The following is a 23,717-nucleotide window of genomic DNA, read 5'->3' on the forward strand; positions in this document are numbered from 1 at the left end:
TCAACACCTCCCTCTTCTTTTCCCTTTCCCTTCCTACTTCCCTATAGGTAAGATAGATTTCTTTAGCCAACTGAGTATACATGTTTGTACACATGCATCTTTGAGCCAAATCCAATGAGATTAAGGTTCAAACAATGCTCACTCTTCCTACTGTACATGCCTCTATATACAATTTATAAATTCTATCTACCTCTTTGTTCTTCTCCCAGGACAATGCTTTTTTGCATCCTTTAATTAATTTTTTTTATCATCACAACAAAGTAAACTTATACCCACATCCTCTAAGTATATAACTTCTAATTGTCCTAATAGTGATTCAGTTCTTAAGAATTGCAATTATCATCTTCCCATGTAGGCATGTAAATAGTTTAACTGAATAGCAAGCTTTATTTTTCTTTCCTGTTTATCTTTCTATGCTTCTGTTTCCATTTTGTATTTGAAGATCAAGTTTTCTATTCAGCTGTGATCAAGAAAGTTTGGAAATCCCCTATTTCACTGAATATCCATCTTTTCCCCTAAAAGACTATGCTCAATTGCTGAGTAGTTGATTCATATCATACACCAGCCCCTCTAGTCTTTTAATGTAGAAGTGGCCAAATCCTATCTTATCCTGACTATGGTTACTTGATATTTAAATTATTTTCTTCTGACTGCTTGCAGTATCTTTTCCTTGACCTATACTTGTGGAATCTGGCTACAATATTGCTTGGAGCTTTCATTTTGGGATCTCTTTCAGGAGGTGATCAGTAGATCCTTTCAATGACTATTTTACCCTCTGCTTCTAGGATATCAGGGCAGCTTTTCTTGATAATTGTTTGAAAGATGCTGTCCTTGCTCTTTTTTTTAATCATGATTTTCAAGTAGTCCAATAATTCTTAAATTATCTTTTCTGGATCTATTTTCCAGCTCAGTTCTTTTTCCAATGAGGTATTTTACATTTTCTTCTATTTTTTCATTCTTTTGATTTTGTTTGACTGAATCTTTGTGTCTCATAGAGTCATTAGTTTCCACTTGCCCAATTCTAGTTTTTAGGGGATTATTTTCTTCAGTTAGCTTTTGTTCCTCCTTTTCCATTGGGCCAGTTCCACTTTTAAAGGAGTTGGTTTCTTGGGGGGGGGTTCCCCTCAATTTGGCATATTCTATTTTTTTTAGGTTTTTGCAAGGCAAATGGGGTTAAGTGGCTTGCCCAAGGCCACACAGCTAAGTAATTATTAGGTGTCTGAGACCAGATTTGAACCCAGGTACTCCTGACTCCAAGGCCAGTGCTTTATCCACTACACCACCTAGCCACCCCCATATTCTATTTTTTAAGGAATTGGTTTTTTCAGTTAATTTTTGTGCTTCCTTTTGAAGCTGTTGATTATTTTCATCATTTTCTTACATAATTCTTATTTCTTTTCCACCTCTCATTTGATTTTTAAAATTCTTCTTAAGCTCTAAGTGGACTTTTTGGACTTGAGACCAATTTATTTTCCCCTTTGAGACTTCATATTTAGGCATTCTGACATTGTTGTTCTTTTGAGGGTTTGGGTTTTGATCTTCCCTGTTGATATAGTAGCTTTCTATAATCAGGTTTTTTTTTTTAAGTTGAGTTCTGCTCCTGGGGCACAAGGACACTCTGCCAAGCTTCTTGCTCTGGAAGTCATGGGTCTGGTCACTGGCTCTATATGCCAAGACATCTGAGGCTGGTGGCTTGCTCACTGTGCTAGGATCACTCCTGTTGTGACCTGGGTCCTGGAGCTGACAGTTTTCTGATGTGCTGAGGCTGGAGGCTTTGCCACTGGCCTGCTGTGCCATCGGTCTGCTCAGCCAGGTCTATGGACCTTAGCTTGTTGATCTATGTTGGTTTGCCCAGTCACCACCTGTGCTGGGCTCTGCTCCCCTTTTACCTAAGTGAGACAGAATTCATTTGGAGATTTGATTTAATGTTGTTTCCAAGGGAAACTGGTAGGGCTCAAGCAACTCTCCACCATCTTGGTTCCACCCAATAAACATTTATCAGGATACTGAATGAAATGAGCAAAACCAAGAAAATACTACACATATTAACAGCAACATTATGTGATGATCAACTATGATAGAATTAGCTCTTTTTAGCAGCATATAATAATCAAAGGCAATCCTAAAGAGCTTGTGATAGAAAATACCAGTCACATCCAGAGAAAGAGCTATGGAATCTGAACACAAACCAAAACATATTATTTTCCATTTAAAAAAATGTGTTTTATGCTTTATGGGGGGTTGCCCCTCATGCTTTTTTGTTCCCTTTTGTTAAGATTCTTCTTTTACAACATGACTAATATGGAAGTATGTGTAACATAGTATTGCATTTATAGCTTGTATCAGATTACTTGCTGCCAAGGGGAGGGGGAAGAGAAGGGAGGGAAGGAGAAAAATGTGGAACTCAAAATCTTCCCAAAATAGAATGTTGAAAACTAATTTTCATGTATTTTGAATAATAAATAAATTTAGAAGAAAAGAAAACATTTATCAGTAAGGTCCTGTCTAGTAGTTGTTTGATTCTGAGCAAATCACTTCACTTCTTATTATCAGTTTCGCCATTATATAAACCTCATATGGAGAGAATAGTGTTTTTTAAACCTTAAAGTACCACTTATTGTTATTTTTGTATTTATTATAGCTTATCTGAATAGGAAAGAGTGTGATGAAATAATTTTTAATTTCTAATCAAAAACTCTATGAAGCTTTTGGTTTTCCTTTGGAAAAAATGTGCAGGACTTTTTTGAAAAAAAATAACGTGTAGAAGATTTTGTATCAGAAACAATTTGTAAAAGGCTCTGGAACAGAAATGGTTAGTAAGAATATTTTGTATATAAATTATAGGCAAGTACTTGATAGGAAGGGTGGAATGAGGAACAATATTAGAGAAACACCTAAATGAAAGATGATCCAGAGAGAATGAGTTTGAAGGGAGTTTCTTTTGAAACTATAGAGATGCCTAAAGTAATTGTAATTTTTTTTTTTGGTTTGGTCTTCCCCTTGACCATAAGATAGAGGGCTAAGATAAAAACACACCACAATGACTTGATGTTTTTGACCTTCATTCTCAAAAAAAAAATCGTGACATCATGAAGGTGATTTCAAGACATGCATATGAATTGGATTTGAGAGAGGGGGTGCTGTGCAAAGTCACCAGCCTCACTTTCTCCCTCTGGAGTCATCTGGATCCAATAGCCAGACATGGATCAAGACAACTAGAGATGGCCCTAGGACCTTTTAGTGATTTGTAAGACCAGGAAGACAAACCAATCAATGTAACTAGCCCCCAGTGGTTGTGATAGAGGGCAGCTGCTGGTTGCTGAGTAGAGTGGTCCACAAGGGCTTTTGATGCCAAACTGACTTGAAATTCTGGGCCTGTGGAAGGATCTGACTCTAAAAACAAGAGTTAAGTTTAAGAGAATCATTTCAGAAAGTCTGTAAAACCAGCTTGGTTGAACAGGGACTAATGGTATTAATGACTGCTGAATTAGTATTAATGTAAATCATACATTATTATTACATAAATAAATAGCTTGGCAGTGAGTGATTAAGGACATAATGACTGTAAGAGTATCAATGTAAATAAAACTGCTTTATTAGTATTACTTAACAAGTAAAACTAAGGTATAAACGCAACTTAGTAGTAAGTGATTGATAGTATTAATGACTGGTGAACTTTGCTTTAAAAGGTTAGTCTACATGAATTGTCTTTTTTTTAAAAATAGTATAGTAAAATTGCTTAATTCTCAATTGTTCTATTAAGGGTTGCTTTTTGTTTGTTTTTTTTTTAAAGAAAAGAAGAAAGTGTCTTTGTATTTCTGGCATCCAGCACATAGCAGCTGCCCAAGAAATACTTGATTGATTGATTCATGTCATGCTAAAACTTGACTCTCCAATTTTCACTCAGATACTTGGAGGTTGCTATCAGGTTGTCTCCTAAGTCTTCTCTTAATTTCTTCTATTCTTTCTCCTATGTAATGAACAGCAGTCTTCTCACTGTTCTAGTCATCTTTATCAGATTGAAATTTAGCTTGTAAAAAAAATTTTAGCTTCCTAAAATTTGACACTCAGAACTCAATACAATATACCAAATGTAGTCTGTCCAGGGCAATCAACCCCCTCATTCTAGACACTATATCTCTCTTCAAGCCCTTTATAATACAAGTTCCACTTGCCTTCCAACCATTTTTAATGTCACTTCTATACAATAATTCTCATGTCTAGTCATTATTGGCCTGCTAGAGGTTCCCTATATATGAAATTTCATTTACTTTCTCCCTACTTTAAACTGATGGTCTCCCATTTCTGAAATGCAGTTTCTCCTTACTTCCACCTCTTAGACTACCCCAACTTCCTTCAAAGTATAGATCATGGGTCCCCTCCTCCATGAAATAATTTATCATTTCCACTTTCCCACTCCATCTCTCTCAAAATTATTTTGTCAAATTTTCCATATACTTTGGATGTTCTTTTTTTTGTACATGTCACATCAGAATCAACTAAATGATCTTTGAGGACAGAGACAGTTTTGTTTTGGGCTTTGAACCCCTTCTACCTAGAAAGATTTCTTGTACAGAATAGGCTCTTTATGTATCTTTCTTGGCTACAGCCTCACATTACATTCACTATCTTGGATGCCATGTTAACTAGACTCATATTGATCTTCTAGACTACTAAAAACCCCAGTTACTTTGTATAGAAATCTAGCTATGCTTCTTTAATCCTGCTCTATAAGGACTTTGCATCTATTAGCAATCAATTTCATTCTATTAGACTTGGCCCAGCATTCTAGCCAATGAAGATTTTTCTGAAGCAACTTAGTTATCCAACTAGGTTGCTATCCCTCCCAACATTGTCTCATTTGTAAATATGAGCAAATATACCTTTAACTGATAAAAATACTAAATAGTCCAGAACCAAGGATAGATCTCTGAGATTCTTCACCAAAGACTTGAAGCTATTCTTTGGATTTTGTCATTTAACCAATTCCAAGTTGTTTTTATTGTACCATTTTCTAGTCCATATCTTTGTATTTTGTTCTCAAAGGTAGTTGGAATCCTTACTCTGGCACTTGCTAGCTAGGTGATTTATATATGACACACAAATATGAACCTTAATTTCCTTGTCTATAAAGAGGTTTGGTATTTGTTTTACCTACCTTACAGGGTTGATATGAGGAAAGTCCTTTCTTGACATTAAATCATCAAATAAATGTGTTATTATTCATAGCTATTATTTATTATTCATCATAAGTCACGTTTTCTGGCTCCCAAATTCCATCTTTATTCTATGTTTCCTTTCCTAATTTAGAATTCTTTCTCCTCTTCAGTCATTTTTTGGTTGTGTCCAACTCTTTGTGACCCCTTGGCAAAGATACTAGAGTGGCTGGCATTTCTTTTTCCAGTTCATATTACAAAGGAGGAAATTGAGGCCAATGGGGTAAATGACTTGCCCAGGATCACACAGCCAGTAAGACCAGATTTGAACTCAGGATGATGAGTCTTCCTGACTCAAGCTCTATGTACTGTGCCACAACGATGACCCATATATAGGATCCTAGGGTCATTCATTTACAGATAGAGGGATTTCTTAGAGGTTATCTAGCTCAACTCCCTAGTTTTATTAATAAGCATGAGATCCAGAAGAGCAAAGTGAATTGCTCAAAGTCTCATAGCTAATAAGGGGGAGAATTAGGATTTGATGAACCCAAGTCCTCTGATTGCAGACCCGGACATTTATTGCCATATCATGTTGCTTTATCTGTATTTGATTGATGCCAGATGATCTCTAACGTCTCTTCCTCTTACCCTCTTGTCCAAATCTTACCCATATTTTAGGACCTAACTTAGAATCTCATCTCTATCTACAAGGAAGGCTTTCCTAACTACTCATTGATTATGCCCCTCTCTGAGCTCCTAGAGCTTTTCATGTAGATCCCCAAATCCAGGACTTGATCCTATGCTGTTTCATGTATTTGAATCTCTTCCCCTAACTAGACTGAGAGCTCCCTGAAGACAGGATTTGTGTTCTCTCCTTCTACTGCCCTCCCCCACCAGTTCCCAGAACCAGACTGTGCATTCACTTGCTGGATGATTTATAATTGGTGAATTCATGGGTCAGAAACCCCACCTCCATTCTGATCCCCTGAAGCCCCCAAACCTGCCTACCTCTCCCAGAGGCTGTCCTCAGTCCTTGGGTCCTGTCTCCACCCACATACACAGCTGCTATCTTTCAGCTAATAATCAGGCCTGGGCAAACCCAGCTGTGTTTTGCATAAGTTGATCATCTCAGAACTATTTTCCCAACATTTCCGGGTTTTAATAAAACCCTAAAAAATAAAAGTATGTTTTACCCCAAGAGTGATTTCCCTTTAATTTTTGGTTTAATTTTTTTTTACTTCACTTTAAAGCAGTGAATGCTTCAGAGGGCTATCTAAGCATGCATGTACATACATCTGATTGGTTTCCCCCTCCATTCTGCAAGATGTTAATAACAAGAATCTCTCTCAGCTATGGAATTGTTCTTGATTTTTAAAGGGCTTTCAATCTATTATCTCATTTCATGGAACCATAGCTCAAAGAATCATAAAGCTGGAAGGGACCTTGGAGGTCATCTAATGCTACCTCCTTTCAACATGAAGACAGAGCCCAGAGAATGTGCCTGGCCCAAGAGCATACAGAAAGCAAGCAGCAGATCCAGATTCAAATCCACTTCTATTGATTCACACCCCATGGCTCTGTCAATCCTCACAACACCTCTTGTAGGTGGGAAGAGTAGGATTATCATAATCCACTTTTGACAAATGAGGCAATAGAGGTCGAAAGAGATTTATGGACCTGCCCAAGGGCATAGAGTCAGCGCCTGTGGTAGAATTAGAACCTCAAAAGATCTGATGAACCAGTTTATACCATTCCAAATTCTTTAGCCTTGGCAGCCAAGTTATAACTAGGGCAGATTGGGGGCTTGATCCCAGAGCTCTGAATCTATAGGGCAGGGGTGGGGAACTTCTTTTTGCCAAGGGTCATTTGCATATTTATAACATCATTCATGGGCTATATTTGTCAAATAATTAATTCACCCTAGGAAGCTGCTAGTTTTATTGAATTTCAAGTCCCTGTCTGCAATTGCTTTGGCAATACCACACCAATGATGTTTGTCCTTCATTTTTGAAGAAGACCACGACATCAGAGAGGTGATGTCATGACAAGCACATGAATTTGATTTGAGTGAGGGGGGTGCTGTGCTAAATCACCAGCCTCACTTTCTCCTTTGGAGTCATCTGGTTCCAGTGTCCAGATATGAATCAGGATAACTGTAGATGACCCTGGATGTGGGGCAATCAGGATTAAATGGTTTGCCCAAGGTCACACAGCAAGTAAGTGGCAAAAGTCCAAGGATGGATTCAAACTTCTATCCTTCTGACTCCAAGACCAGTGCTCCATCCATTGCATCACTTAATTGCCCCAACACCACACCTGCTGGTCAGAGGTTCTCCTTTCCTACTATGGGTATCAAATTCTTCAGGAGGTTTCCTCTGAGAGACAACAAAGTTTAGCAGTTAAATAGTTAAAAGAGGAACCTTCTGAGGAAAGCTTTGTCTCCTCTTCTTGCTCCCACTCCCTAGAGTGTGTAGCAAATTCCCTAGCAGTGACCTCCAATAGAGCTCTATCGCTTGTCCCTCAAGCTGAAGGCTCCCTTGAGGCTCTATGCCCATGAGCAATTTGTGATACTTGACCCCACACTCAAAAATTCTTAGGGACACTTCCACCTGGGATTAGCAAGAACCCTTTGTCAAGAATGGGGAACCGTGATCAATACGAGGGAAAATTCATCCTGTGAATTCTGAGTGCCTTTGTGAGGGTTTCACTTACATTTCTCTCCCACAGTTACCAGATCCATTCATTGGGACTAATGAGTCTATAGACCTGTCCCCATTTCTACCCATTCCTACACTAGAATTGGTGTCTTAGCTGAGTTGTACCAGGTACTTTGCTAAGTATTTTTAAGCAAATATTATCTCATAGCTGGTTTACCAGCTTGCCTGACTGGTTTACCATCCCCATATCCCACCTCCATCTTCCCAAGATCCTATTTACAGCATTCCCAGACTTGCATGTTCAGTTCTGAGCACCAAGTCCTGCTTCTGATCAAGATGCCCTTTCTGAACCTCTCTCTTACCCGCTTCGTACCGAACTGCTCTCATCTGGCAATCAATTTGGGGAAAGAGGTTATAAACTCTTTGGCCTTGTGGTTAAATAACTGATAATAGTTTAATTCTTTAACTTTTCCTAATATAATCATGTTTTTAGAAGGACCTTCAGTGCCATAAGTCAAACAAATGGTGTTCTATGTGCTAGGATTTCAGGCACAAGGCTGATAGGTGGAGGAGACTGCTTTGTCAAGGGAGTCCTTATATCATAGTATGTGGGTTTTCTCCTATGCTTCCTGTGTGTAGGTATAGTCCTGTCTGGCAACTGGTTTTGTTCTGTAACATAAGGAGAGAATAAATTCAAGACAGAAATAAATAACAGGACATCAACAAACTGCAAATTCTACAGGAGCTTGGGCCATTGTTTTCTAGGGTGGGAGGAGAGGGAAAAGAATTCGATCTCTTCCTATCTTTTCTTTCTCTGAATATTCCTCTAATTATCTTTTCCTCTCTCTAGTACTTTCTCCCTCTTTTCTATTCTTCTGTTGTTCCTCTTTCCCTTTTCTATTTCATTCTTCATTTCTTCTTTTCTCTTTCTCTTTCTATTCTTTCCTTCCTTCATTCTTCCTCTCCCCATTATTCTTCCCTATTTCTTCTCTCCTTTCTATTCTTTTCTAATCTCCTCCTCATCAGCAAATTCCCCATTTTTCTTTTCTCCCTTCCCCCCTCTCTCCCACTTTTCTTACCCCTTCCCCTTGCTGTCTTTTTTTCTTTTCTTCTCTTATTCTTTCCAAAAGTCCTCCTCCTGTGCCCCTCTACCCCAGCATATAATTCTCAAATCCTATGTCTCTGGTGAAGAGACTATTTCATTACCCAGTGGTCTCTGAAGTCTGTAAATTCTTGTTGTATTTGTCTTTGACTCAGACTGGGACCCCTGTGTAGGCAAATCCTGGTCCCAGTGTCTTAGATTTTTTTCAGACTGAGGAAGAGGTTGAATGAGGTGACAAAGTTGTTTACAGTACAATTCAACAAACTACAACAGTGTATCCAATGAAGTTGAGTGTCAACTAATTTCTATGGACAAAGTTCTATCTCTTTACAAAGACACAAGGATCCTAAACCTTTATCTTTATAGGCCTCTACCTCATGTTTTTTCCCATTCCCCAGTTTCTCAGTCAAATAGTGATTGTTATGTAAACACACATTTAAGTCAGAGATGTTTCTTCAAGTAAATGGGACTGAAGTTGGGGTGGAGGGTGGGGGTGATGATAAAGAATTAAATACGGTGGCTAGGTGGCGCAGTGGATAAAGCACAGGCCCTGGAGTCAGGTGTACCTGGGTTCAAATCTGATCTCAGACACTTGATAATTACCTAGCTGTGTGGCCTTGGGCAAGCCACTTAACCCCATTTGCCTAGCAAAAAACCTAAAAGACAAAACAAAACAAAAAGAGTTAAATCCCTGACTTTCTATGTACCTTTAATTTAATTGTTTTAAAATTATCTTATTATGTAATTATGTCATATCTCATACTATATGTTTCTTCCTAAGGATATGATTTCTTTCTCATTACATTCAATTTAGATCAATGCATACTATGGGAATGATGTGGAGACGAACAGACTGCCTTCTGTGGAGGTGGGGGAAAGGAAGCAGATTGGGGCAAAAATTGTAAAACTGAAAATAAATAAAATCTTTCTAAAATTTAAAAAAAAGAGTTAAATCCCTGAAGCACCTTCTCCTAGAGCCAACAGGAAAGGGGCAGGGGGGATGGGGAGCTATCTAGGGCAGAAAGATGTGATGAGGATAGAAGGATGTGTTTGATCATGGTTGGTCCTCAGTCAATCTTTTTTCCTGCCCTGCAAAGAGAAGCCGATTCAGCGAGGCCATTACCAGGATCTTTATAGGCTGCTGACACACACAAACACGTACCTCCTCCTCCCCCCCACCCCAAGCTACAGGATCCTCTTCTTTTTCTTCCTTTCACCTCCCTCTTTTAACTTCTTCCATCTCTCTCTCTCTCTCTCTCTCTCTCTCTCTCTCTCTCTCTCTCTCTCTCTCTCTCTCTCACCTTTGCTTTCCCTCTTTTGTACCTCTTCTGACTAAATCTATGATCCTTCCCTTCTCCCCTGCATCTATCTTTTCACCTTCTTTCTTTCCATTTTCTCTCCTTTTTTATTGCTCCCCTTCCTGCTTCCCTCCCTTTTCTTTCCTCCATCCCTTCATGTAGCCCTCTTCCCCTCTCATTCTTTTGAGTTCTCTCTTTTCCTCTCCTTCCTTATCTTTTCCAGCCTTCCTCCAATTATATTACAGGTGTGCCCCCACTTTAAGTAAAGCCAAAGTGCATAAGTCTCAATGCACTCAAAAGATAAATTAAGGAGAGATTTCTTTTTTTTCCCCACTTTATAAAAGGATACTCTGATTTAACAAAGGGATGCAGAGCCCCGAATCCTGCATATAGGCAGTGCCCCCTGGTGTCTCTAAGAGATGATGCCTCTGACAGAAAGGTGATTCTTCTCCATGTAGCAGGGACTGGGCCCTCCTTGACTTGGGCACCCAGGAGCCAGAGCTGGAAGGCTCATCAGATGTCACCTCACCTGATTCCAGCCTGGTACAGATGAAAAGGCTGAGGCCAGGAGTAAGTAGCAGAGCTGGGATTTCAAACCTAGTTTGGAAAAACCCTGATTGTCCTGGAAGAAAGTCTAGTGATATCTGGTCCAACCTTCTCTCCCCTTTTTACTGATGAAGAAGCTAAGGCCCAGCAAGGAAGAGAGACTTACCCAGAGTCACAGAGTTAGAGGCAAATCCAGGAGTAGAACCCAGGCTGAGCCTTCAGACCATCACTATTTCTACTATAGGCATACCCACTCCATAACATGAAGTCTGCCTATACAGTAAGGGACAAGGCTCTCTTTCAGTTATCGCTTATTTATTTAGTACTTTAAGATTTCCAGAGCACAGTCTAAGGAACAAACCCTTCCAGTGGATGACAAAAGTATTTCATAGATAAGGAGGACAAAGCTCAAATGACCAAGGAACTTGTCAATAATTGCACAGTTCAAATTCCAATTGCCTCACTCTGGATCCAATAATCTATTTACCCCTATTCCACATTGCCCATTCATAATCCATCTTAGTTTTTTCCATTCTTATCTCCCAAGCAAGTATCCACCAGACTCTACTTTCTTTACTCCAGGAAAATAAGTGAGACATTCTGGTTACCCAGCCTCTTGATAAAGACTTGGATGAACACTCTCCCTTTCTGTGCCTCAGTCTCTCTGTCTTTACAATGGAAATGATCATCACAGTTCTACCCACTGCCTCCAGGGCTGCTGGGAGAATTAAAGATGGAAATGTTCAGAGAGGGAAGCCCCAGTCTCGAATGAGATGGAAAAGTTTCATACAAATTTCTTGATAACCCTACAAGCAATTTGCAATTTATTTGCAAAGCACATTCACATCTACTATTTCTCTGTGCTCATAACAACTCTAAGAGTGGAGTGAGGCAGATAGTCTAATCCCTAATTTGGTCTCCTTGTGGCACAAAGAGACTAAGACATTTGTTCAAGGTCACACAGCAAGTCTAGACTAAACCTCTAGTTACTTAGCTCACAGGTGTACCATGTTCCTGGTCATGAAACATTAGATAGTATGGGCACTGGTCAGGGACCCTGAACCCTAGGATACAACTCAACTCCATGAAGCCTTTCCTAATTATCCTAGTCCACTTGGCTCTCTGAATCAGTAACTGAGCATTCATTAAATACCTACTGTATAGCAGACACTGGTGATACAAAGAAAAGACCAGTCCTCAAAGAGCTCAAAGGCAAGACAGTATGTAAATCTATATGTATATACATAGATATATGTATAATTACATGTATATGTTTGTATACATATATATGTTTATATGATTTTGTGTAACAATATGTATATACACACATGGATAGATGATACAGACACAGAGTAGATAGAAGATAATCTCAAAAAGAAAACACTAGTAGGCTTCCTTCAGAAGGTAGAATTTCAGGTGAATCTTTAAGGAAATGAAACAAAAAGTCAGAAGCGAAAAGTGAGAGCATTCTAGGCATGGGGAGGCCACAGTACAAAGAAAGAGTGAGTGTTGTGTGTGAGGAACAGCAATATAGATGAATTGTGGAGTGAATGTGGGATGTAAAAAGGTAAGAAGATTTCAAAGGTTGGAAAGAACTTTAAAATGCCAAAAAGAGGACTTCCTATTTGATCCTGGAGTTTATTGGAAAAGGGGTAGCATGATCAGAATGTGATTTAGGAAAAATCACTTTGGCAACTGAATGGAAGATGGGATGGAGTGGTGAGACAGTAGACTATTGCAGTCCCTGTTTTACCAGTGAGGAAACTGAGCCCAGGGAAATTAAGGGACTTGCCCAAGGGCACACAGCTAATACTCAAAGAGGTGAGACTCTAACTCAGGTCTCTCCTGATTCCAATTCCAGCACTCTTTCTGTACTGCCTGGTTGTGGAGAGTATTTGATGCCTGGGTGTCTGGACTCAAGTCTGTAAGCATTGGGGAGTCACTGGAGGGCTCCAAACAGTGCCCGCCATAAGCCTAGGGTTGTCTCTCTTATTTATAGCAGGAATAGCTCATATTTATGGAGTGCTTTAAAGTTTACCCAATGATTCCCTTAGAATGGGAAATGCAAGTACCCTCCTTATACAGATGGTCAATGTATCTCCATTTTATAGATGAGGAAATGGACTCAGAGATGGCAAATGACTGTCTCAGCTAGGAATGGAGCTAGGAAATACCTGAACAGGAACCATAACCTCAATGATCTGACTCCAAGGCCGATGCTCTTGCCCCTACACTTGACATCAATTTCTCCAAAGACTTTCTCTAGCTCCCTGATAGCCTGGAATCAAATGGAAAGAAGAAACTGCTGGGAGGGAAGGAGGACCTGGGTACAAGCTTTCAATGAAATCCAACAAATACTTATTATTTGCCTACTATATGTCCCGTGACCCTATACTGGAGAGAGATGACAAACATGAAAAGCTGAGTCTTTGTCCTCAAGAAGCTTGTGATCTAATAAGGGGAAGAGGATAAGACACAGACATACACAAATATAATAGAGTTCTGTCCTTGAAGAGAGCAATGAAGGACGAAAGAGGAGGAAGAGAAGGAGGAGGAGAGGAGAGAAAGGGTGCATTGCAGCAGGCCTGGAATCGACCAAAGGCCTCCAGAAAGCTTCCCGTACACCAGCGCCTCATTAAGAACTCCATATCTGCTCAGTGACTAACCTTGCAAATGAGTTCGTGCTCAGTAAAGGAAATTGATTACTTTCCATTGCAATTAACATCTGGTCCTGGGTCACATCGTTAGGATAATTTGTTATAGAAAAACCAAAGGAACTAGCTACTGGGTAATAAAGGTTCTAGTGGACCCAATTAAAGAGGCCTCTTCCAACTGAAGACAGGCAGGGGAAGGAGCAGGACTGGGAGTGGGGATGGGTAGGTGGTCCATGACGGGAAGGCATGCTTGGGCCAGGGGCCGAGAAACTGTGAGATGGGCCCAAAGAGATGATGCTATCTTTCCTAAGAGCCAGGAAGACTGCTTGGTTGACAACTGGTACAAGAAGACCTGAGTTCAAATCCAATGTCAGACAACAAGTGGCTGCATGATCCTAGGCAAGTCACTTATTCTCTCTTTCCTCAATCTTCTCAGTTATAAAATGAACTCAATAATGGAACCTACATTCCAGGGTTATTGTGAGGATCAAATAAATGCTAAGCATGGTGCTTGTAGTGTATGGGTAGGGGTAGATATTATGAAAATGTTAGCTAGTAGTGATGATGGTGGTGGTATAGTAGGAGTAGCATTAGTCAGAGTGTAAAGGTTATAAATTTAAAGGTCACTGTTTCATTGCTAATTCAGGCCATAGGCTAATGCTTAAATTCTAGCACAGACTGACCTAACCCTAACTCTGACTCCAACCTCACTGGATCCCAACCCCTGGCCCAGAGTAACACTCTGACATATGCTCCTAATAATTACTTGAGTCTCTGACTCCAGCTAAATTATTTCATTCACATATCACTGAAGATCAAGTACCAGAGTTAGATGGATCTGTGAATCCTATCCCTACACTTAAAGACATGTCCCACAACAGATAAAAAATTAAGAGAAAAGCTATTTGTAAACTAAAAAACATTCTTATAGTAACTTCTAATCAATCAATCAATAAGCATTTATTAAACATAAACTATGTGCCAGATACTATGTTAGATACTGGAGATTGCATTAGTCTAGGTGGGAGATGAAGTCTAAACAAGGATAGTTTTATGTAGAAAGTGGAACTATTATCAATACCAACACTAGGAAGTGGCATGATAGAAGAGGCAATGCCAGCCCTGATTTGATTCTTGGTTGTGTTGCTTATCTTACTTATTAATTAGATCAGTATTAATTTTCTTTTCTATAAAGTAAAAGGATTGCTGTAATTGATAGTTTCTTTCCACCTAAATCCTATAAATAAACTCACAGAGGGGAAAGGCTATCCACCCTGCCATTGTGGGGAGGGTGTGAACCCTGGTCATTCATGGCAGCCTAAGACCCACTCCCAAATAGGCTTCTATCCGATTAGTCTTAGAGGCTCAGTGAAACAACTACTTTCTTCTTGGGACTAGGAGTTCAACCACCCGGGGCAGTATGGCTATTAATTCTCACTTCCTTTCACTGTCTCTCAACTCTAGCCCATGAGTTCTTCCATAAAAATCCCCCAAAGTTACCTTCGCAGCATGTACATTTGCCAGGCGGACAGATTTATGACAGTTACATGTATAAATATTTATATGCTGCGGCAATGCAATTTTGGAGGGCACACATACAGGCTCTCTGACAGTCTGACACACACACCCCTCCCCGCCCTAGAACATCCTAGTCTGATCACCCTCTTCCCCAAAACAGACTTTCCTAATCCAGACCCTTCAGTAGATGTCCAACATTCACATTCCTCACCATCCTCAAATGGCCCTACAAGTGACTGGGCAGGAGAGTGTAGAATGATAATAATTATATTTCAATAATTTACATAATACCCCTACCTTATTATCATCTCCTTTGTTTCTCCCAACAACCCAGTGCTACTATTCCCATTTTAAGGAAAAGGACACCGAAGTTAAGTAATTAAGTGTCTTTCCCAGCGTCACACAGAGGGTTCATATGGGAAGTCTGGACTAGCACCTAGGTCTTCTGACACAGAGCCCACCTCTTTCTCCACAATATCACACTGCCTGTCTTAAATACCTCCTACCTAGATACAAAGATCATGTACAATTCAACATACAAACATGTACATATATGTGACTCTTGCTCTATCATCTACACACAGACACAACTGAGAAAACACAAAACATCCTTAACTAACCTAGTCCACACAGACACCAACTTGAATAAATATACAAATTATAGACTAAGAGGAGAAGGAAAGTGAGTTGTGTTTCTGAGGGAGAGTCTTATCTGTTTCGAGCCAGTCAGCAGTTACTAAATGGAGCCCTGGAGCTGCAATGCAAGGAGGGTAGAAGCTATGGAGGTGGGGGTGAGAGTGGAAAGAAAGGGGAGAACATCCCGAGAAAGGAGAAAAACAGAAGCAAAAGTATACAAATAGGAAGAAGCATAGCATGGGGTCACGGAGGTAGCAGAGAAGGTGAGAGTGAGGACAGGTAACAAGGGGGCAGTGAACAAGCCAAAAACAGAGGGTCACTGCTTCCCAGTCAATACTTTTTTTTTTTTTTAAAGAAAAGGTCTCTTTTGAGGAGATGAATTGCTACATGGGTTGGGCCAAATGTGGGGAGTTGGAGGGGGGAAAGAGGGGGTACCAATCAAAAGGAGTTTCCCTGGGGAAATCGTGCCACACTGGTGAGTTAATGTGGAAATGAATCACTGGGCCTCTTGGCGCTCCTTGGCTCCTGCGAGCTGGAGTCTGCCTCCTCTCTGGTGCGTGAATTACTGTAGATTTGGGTAAAACACACGCTTCCAGCCCATCGCTCAACTCCTACATTCCCTTTTCGCATTTTTCATTTGGCAAGAGCTGATGTACGGCGGCTCATCACTCCCCAATATTATTGCACGATTAAAGGACGTATTTAACAGTGCTGCTGTATATCATCGGGGATTCTCATGGAGCTGAGCTTTTTGCATCAGAGCTGGGCAACTCATTCTGTTAAGAAGGGGAGAGGGACAGTGTGCTGAGGATATCAAAGGCAGCACACCCTGGTCACTGGATTTCCACCTATTCCTTTGCAGGTAGCTCTGAGAGTAGTTGAATTTGGTTCTGTTAATGATTTAGTGTAATCTCCACTGTAGTCTCCACTATAGATTCACCCTTATCTCTTCAAGAGTAAGTCAAGACATCATGCTGGTGATGTCATTGGTCCTCTCTAAGATCAAAGGATAAACAACACCCTCCCCAAATCCCCAATATTCATCCACAATCCTCAGGCAGGAGCAATAGATTTAGAATTGGCCTGCTCTTAAATTCTACCTTTGTTACTATCTAAGTGACTCTGGATGAGTCACAGTGCTTCTTTGGGCCTCAGTTTCTCCATTTTTAAAAATGAACCAGATGATTTCTACTGCCCCTACAACTCTAAGTCCTATCATCTTCTTGCTGCATACCTTGATCACTGACACCTCTGAAACATCTTGCTTCCTAGAAGTACCCTCATCAGTCCTTCCTACCTTTGATGTCTGCTTCCAAAGTGTCCCCATCTTTGAAGTTTTTACTCTGGCCCTCAATAGTTGCCCTTCCCCCAAAAGCCCACATTGCTTATCAGAGTGAAATGATCTTGATCACATCCTGCTCTGAATTATTCTTTTATTGCCATTCAAGTTCCATCATAGTGTCTATCATAGGACTAAGCAAAAATTAGGCACTCAAAATATTCCTTGAGTCTCCCCTTCTGTCCCAGGGTTGGAGCCCTTTTTTGTTGCTTTTTCCCCCTACAGCATCCAGTACAGAGGTGGGCACACATAAGTTGCTCATAAATGCTGGGAGATGAATTGGCCAATTTTGTCTAAATCTGGCAGAAAGACTGAGAACTAGAACAAAGGGACTATTTCTCTGATACTTGGAACTGGATATTAAAGGTAGGAACAGGGAAGTCATCCACAGAATCCAATTCTCTTGGGGAGCCTGGGAGAGAAGGCCAGTAAGAGAGAGACACGGATTTCCTTTCCCATTCTTCCTTTGCTCACTCATACTACCTATATCCCCCCCCTTGTCACACATACATACACACAAACACGCATACACACACAAACTCTCTCTCTCTCTCTCTCTCTCTCACACACACACACACACACACACACACACACACACACACACACAAACACACATAGAGCTGACTACGAGAAGGGTTAACTGTGGTTTCCATGGTTTTATTACCTTCCTTAATATTAATTATTTACTGGGCACTGACAGAGTCTTCTATATTGTAAGACACATGAAAGTAGAAGCTGAGTGTCCCAAATACACATTCAGTTGGGATTTAACGAGACAGTTATTTATACTAAGCAAACACCCTAGAAATGTTATAAAACCCACGCCTGGCACTCTTCACATATGCAAAAGATACTGTGGTCTCACGAAGTAGGGAAATAAGGTCATGTTCTGAGGCAGAGTAGACAGATGCCTACGGTCTAGAGTGTGATAGGAAGGGCACTTAGAAAGGCCCCTTTAGCTCTTCACTATGATTCAAATTCCGTCATTAGAGATTCACTTCTTTGGATAATGTTCTCTTCAGTCTTCTCTTTGAAAATGCAAATGCTCCTACAAAAGGCATATATTCCATACAGGAAGTGGATAATTGGATAATTAAAGAAATATTTATATAGTAGATAGAGCACCAGTCCTGGAGTCCGGAGAATCTGAGTTCAAATCTGATATCAGACAGTAGATATTGTGACCTTGGGCAAGATTGCCTCACCACCCCCAAAAAAACCCTAAATAAATAAATGAATGAATAAATAAATAAATAATTGCTATTATTCCAGATTCTGACTCTGACAAAAAGTCCAGAAGGCTAGTTGGGGTTGGGGAGGAGGAATTCCCACTTTAATGTTGTCCCCATAGAGCAAATTCTGGTTCGCAGGACTCTAGAAACTCCCCTCCATAATCTGTTTGGGAATTTGTCTCTTACAATAGTGTAACTACTCAACCTGTTTCATTTTTGTCTGTTCCCCCTGTGGCTAACACAGTGCCTAGCACACAGTGTTTAATAATTGCTTACTGGTTGGTTGAGTGATTGATTAGTTGATTGATTTTGTATTAGTTCATAGCAAGGACACTTCTCTCTCTCTCTCTCTCTCTCTCTCTCTCTCTCTCTCTCTCTCTCTCTCTCCCTCCCTCCCTCCCTCCCTTCTATTACATACACACACATACAGACATATACAAATGCACTCAACTTTTCTTTCCTCAAGTTCCAGCAAAGTTATCTAATTCCCTTCAAATGATGAAAGACTGTCTAGAATTTAGGCTCACACTACCTCCTCTCACTTCCCTGGGTCCTCAAATCCTAATAACCCAGGTTTGGGGAATGAGGCCAGCCGTGTCCCTTCCTCCTTTACTTGATATTATATTCATACCCATAAATATCTGTAGATCACTGCTTCTAGCACTGTTCTAAGGCTCTTTTATAAATATCAAAAGTCTCTTCTCAGACTTTCTTTCTAGTCTTGAGGCCTTTAGGAATAGCAGTGATCCAAGTTTGTTTAAAGTGGTGTAGTTCACAGTCATGGCTAGAAGTACTGAATTGAATGAAATGATATCAAAGCATCTTTAAACACTATTATAAATTCATATTATCATTATTGTTTTTATCAGCCTTGCAAGGGAAGGGGAAATGCAGCCTAGAAGGAGACAAGACCGGGAATAACTAAGAGGCCAACTGTATACTTAAGACAATAAATCCTGTAGGAACTTGGAAGGGGAAAAGATCAGTATGAGAAATGGCAATTCTGGAAGCTTTCATGGAAGAGAAAGAACTTGAATAGGGCCTTGAAGGATTAATTATGGAGGTGGTTTGGATAGTTAAAAAATGTAAGTAAGGCTTTTGGGGGGTAGGGGAAGAACAAAGTGAACAAACTCAAGGAGGTGGGATACATGGAGCTAATCTACAAGGCAAAGCAAGGAACACTTTGCTCTGGAGTAAGAGGTCCTGGGTCCAATGCCTATCTCTAAAGTTACAACTGTGTTATCTTGAACAAATAATTTTGCTAATCTTCAGCTTCCTTATCTGTCCAAGAGACTAGATAGTCTAAGATTTCTTCCAGTTCTAAATCTATGGTGCAACTGTCCTCTGACAAGACAGATTCTGAAGTTCTTCCCAGGTCTAGTTCTCTGATTCTGTGAACCTTTGGGGAGGAAGCCACTTCTTATGTTCCAAGGATAGATGAATGTGAATCCACACATTCCATCAGGAAAAGATACCCAGTAGCATTCAGAGGAGGAAGAAAATATCAATAAAGATTCTTGATGACTCTCTGCTGCAGAGAAGTACTAGGACCATGGGGTAAAATACTGAAATAATGAGTTATTGTCAAGGATGGAATACAACTGGTAAGGGCTAGAAAGGCTTTAAATGAAAAGTAGAGGAAGGGAGAAAACTGTCTACTTATATCTACCATGCTCAGATATAACATAGCATCAGTAAAAAAAAAAGCATCAGTAATTCCCAGGAAGCATATCCAAGAAGAGGACAACAATGACCTTCGATGACTGTATATGAATACACAAATTATGGATGACAAACTAAAGTAGAGAAATAGTGAAACAGAGACCCACTTCAAGGAGGTCATTTCTACCTCATAGGAATCTTTGAGGTTTTACAGTATGAGACCCTTGCCTGGACCATGGCTCTGGAAGGGTACCCCTTTTAAAATGAACAGGAGAGAAAAAAGGAATAGAGGAATAACATTGTTTATTAGGAAATCTACTCATGGGGAGAAATCCAGGACGTGGAGAGGTAATCAGGAAGAACATTTGGGCAAAGATCAGTGGAGGAAGAAATAGCAGTTCACATCCTGCAAGTATATGTGGTTAGACAGAGGACATAGACCAGGAACTTGGAAAACATATCATAACCCTGGCATGGAGACATGACACGGTAGTGATGGGGAATTTCAATATATGACATCTGCTGAAGCTTCCTCTCTGCCCACAGCTTGGCAGCTGATATATTCTTGAGTTTCATGACAATTTTTTTCTTCCAAAAGTGAAGGAGGCACTGATGGGAACTGCTATTCTAAACCTGGATTATTTAATTCAAGCTAATTGGTAAGAAATAAAAATATGAATGATGAAGTCCCAGGAACCTGGGAGAAAGGAGAGAGAGGGATCCTTCCATCTGTGACAGATAGGAAAAGGAAAGTCAGATACTTAGTTTGACATAAGCCCTAGATTTGGGGACTGAATTTCAAAAAGTTCATAGAAAAGATATGTTGTATCCCTTGAACTAAATTTGGGAGGAGCCTAGGAAAACTCAATCTAAGAGTGATAATAAGTTGTCAAGAATGAATGTCTAATTATTTAAATATAAGATGCTGTATTGTGGAAGAAAAAGGGGAAGCTGATCAACGAGACTGAACTGGATGTATTCATCCACAAGCTAGAGTAGAAGCTTGGACAAATAAAATAAGATGAAGGCAAAAGAATGCATAGGGCTGGGAGGAAGGCTAAAGTTCAGAATGAGCTGTGCCTGGCAATAAATGCTAAGGACAGCAAAGAGGGTTTTTGTTTGTTTGTTTGTTTGTTTTGCTATATTGGGGGCAAGAGAAAGATTAAAGAAGAGATGGGGCTCTTGCTTATGATAGATAAAAACCATGATAAGAAAAGATGGAGAGAAGGTAGGACTATTCAACTTTGATTTGGGTTCCATTTTCTCTATAAATGGGAAAATTAGTTGGGAAAAAATGGATCAAAAAGGGAGTTGTAAGGGAGGGAGTTGGACAAGGAATATACATATATATATATATATATATATACTCTTTGTGTTGCATTTTCTGAACATCTTCATGTGTAAACTGGGGAAAACAGGATTAAGTAAATTGCTTGAATCTATACATCCTTCTCATTGAAGGTGAAGACTGTTTCATTTTTGTCTCTGTATCCCCAGTGGCTAAGACAGTGCCTAGCACACAGTGCTTAATAATTGCTTGCTGGTTGATTACTTCATTGATTGATTATTTGATTGATTTAGTATTAGTTCATAGCTGGAGCACCCTGCCTGTCCAAGAGACAATTCCCAGAAAAGTTATCTATTTCCCTTCAAGGGAGGAAAGATAGGTTAGAATGCTGATGTCATACATAATTTGTTGTTGTTTAGTTTCAGTCATGGTCAAGAGGTCTTTGAGTAAAACTCTTTCATTTTAAAGACGATGAAACTGAAATCCAGAGAAGTTAAGTGATTTGCCCAAGGTCACACACAGAGGAATTTACATGGTTGGGATTAAATCCCAGGTCAAAATTGGTACAAATAATAAGGGGTAATTATTAATGGGTGGGTATTGACTTGAAAGAAAATTTCTAATGGAATGCTGTTCAACATTTTATGACTTTAGAAGAAGACAGAGATGGCATGTATATCATAAATTTGGTTAAGATAGCTAATATGTTGTTTGAAAGACAAGATCCAAAAAAAAGTTTTCATCAAGCAGAAAAAAGAATCCAAAAACATTTAATAAGATGAAATTTGCTAGCAATCAATGCAAAATCCTTTACTTGAATTCAAAAAATCAATTTCACAAGGAAAAATGAAGGGAGCTTGGCAAGAAAAATAATTTATCTGAAAGAGCTGGTGGATTTTGTGCAGCTCATGACATGAGTCAGTAACATGAAGCAATTAAGAAAACTAATGGGATTTTTGGACTGCATTAAATGTTTCATCATGTACAGAACATATCAGACCACATGTGAAATATATATTCAGTTCTAGCTACCACATTTTTTGAAGAACAATGACAAAAAGCTACACATCCAAAGGAGAGGCAACCAAGTGGTGAGGAGGCTATAGACCCTATCATTTGAAGAAACTGGAGATGTTTAAACTAGAAGAATCATTTTCAGTTGCCTCCAAGCATTTGTATGGTTGTCATGTGGACAAGGAATAGATTTGTTTTGCTTAGTCCCAGAGAGCAAACCTAAGATCAATGTAAAGAAAAAAAATTTCCTAATAATTGCACAATTGTGGAAAAATTACTACATCAGGAGGTGCGTTCCTTCCCCTTCATTTGAGGTCTTTCAACAGAGACTGGATGACCACTTGCCAGGGATCTTGTAAATGGCCTTTCTGTCAGAAACAAGGAAACTAGGTTGAATAGAGCAGAAGACTCTTGTGTGGTAGTAAGATGAAATAAGATTGTGGTAGTAAGAAGAAATAAGAAGGGAGGTCCTTACAGAAAGGAATTTAATATCAAGATATGGAATTTGGACTTTTTTCAATAGGTTCTTGATAGACATTGAAGGCTTTTGAGCAAGGAGATGATATAACCAGAGCTATGCTTTAGAAAGACCGAACATTAACATGAAAGATAAGACGGAAAGACAGAGGGTGGTGGAAAGGATACCTGTTAGAAGACAATTATAGTAATCCAATGGTAAAGTGATGAGTTCCTAAATCATTGTGACTGAGGAAAGACTGAAAATATTTCAAAAGAAGAGTCAAGAATATGAATGAAGAAGAAAGGAGTGGCTTATGTAAAAAGTCTTAGATGTTTTCTCAGAGGGGAGAAAGCTTTGGTTGAAAGAGGAAAATCTTCTCCAACTCTCTCCCATTATCAGAAGCTGTTGGACAGTAGAGATAGAAATTGGGAGACTCAAAATGACTGGTTCTTAGGAAGTTGATTTAGGATAGAATTTTTAATGGATTGGGAGTGGGTGGTTTTCAGGACAGATACCTTAAACAGGGCATCTTGGATCAATGGCCACAGAGATCAAACAGGTTTGGAAATTGGAAGCTGGGAGGAGCACGTGTGTGTGTGTGTGTGTGTGTGTGTAGAGTGTTTATTGCATTAAAGAATAGTCTCCTAAATGGAAAGGGAAGTCATCTAGGTTTGAAAAAAATCAGGACACCTTGTACCTTTCTTACCAATTTCTCCCCCCCTTCTTTCTCCTCTATCCTTCTTCCACTTCTTCCTTATTCTTCTAAAATACACAAGCCAGAAAAAAGCAGGTCCCCCAGAAGAATACACACACATGCGCACATACACACACACACACACACACACAAAGACAGGCAAACAATTCGCACTAATACAAATATTTATACATGTATGGACACACCTGCTAATGTGGACATATGTGGCTCAGTGGCTCCTAGATGCATGCTCAGAAATATCGCAGTCAGACACACAGATACACATCATGCACAACTGTACAGGTGTGTTCTGTGTAAATAACCTATGCACCCATGCATGGATGCCTACAAATATATATCCACCTAGAATTAGTCACCAGTGTTCTAAAATTGTAGGTGGCTTCTTTCCTCTACACCAAGGTTGCTTCAAATACTTGGATCAGTCTGGAAAAATGACT

At 39.7% G+C, this 23,717-nt stretch overlaps 1 protein-coding gene across 42 annotated transcripts in view; it reads left to right on the forward strand.

Moving 5' to 3' along the window:
* Positions 1-23,717, forward strand: part of CELF4 (CUGBP Elav-like family member 4) — a 555,840-nt gene that overhangs the window by 320,238 nt on the left and 211,885 nt on the right. The window lies entirely within an intron of this gene.

Source organism: Macrotis lagotis, chromosome X (assembly GCF_037893015.1).
Source record: "Macrotis lagotis isolate mMagLag1 chromosome X, bilby.v1.9.chrom.fasta, whole genome shotgun sequence".
Lineage (NCBI taxonomy): Eukaryota > Metazoa > Chordata > Mammalia > Peramelemorphia > Peramelidae > Macrotis > Macrotis lagotis.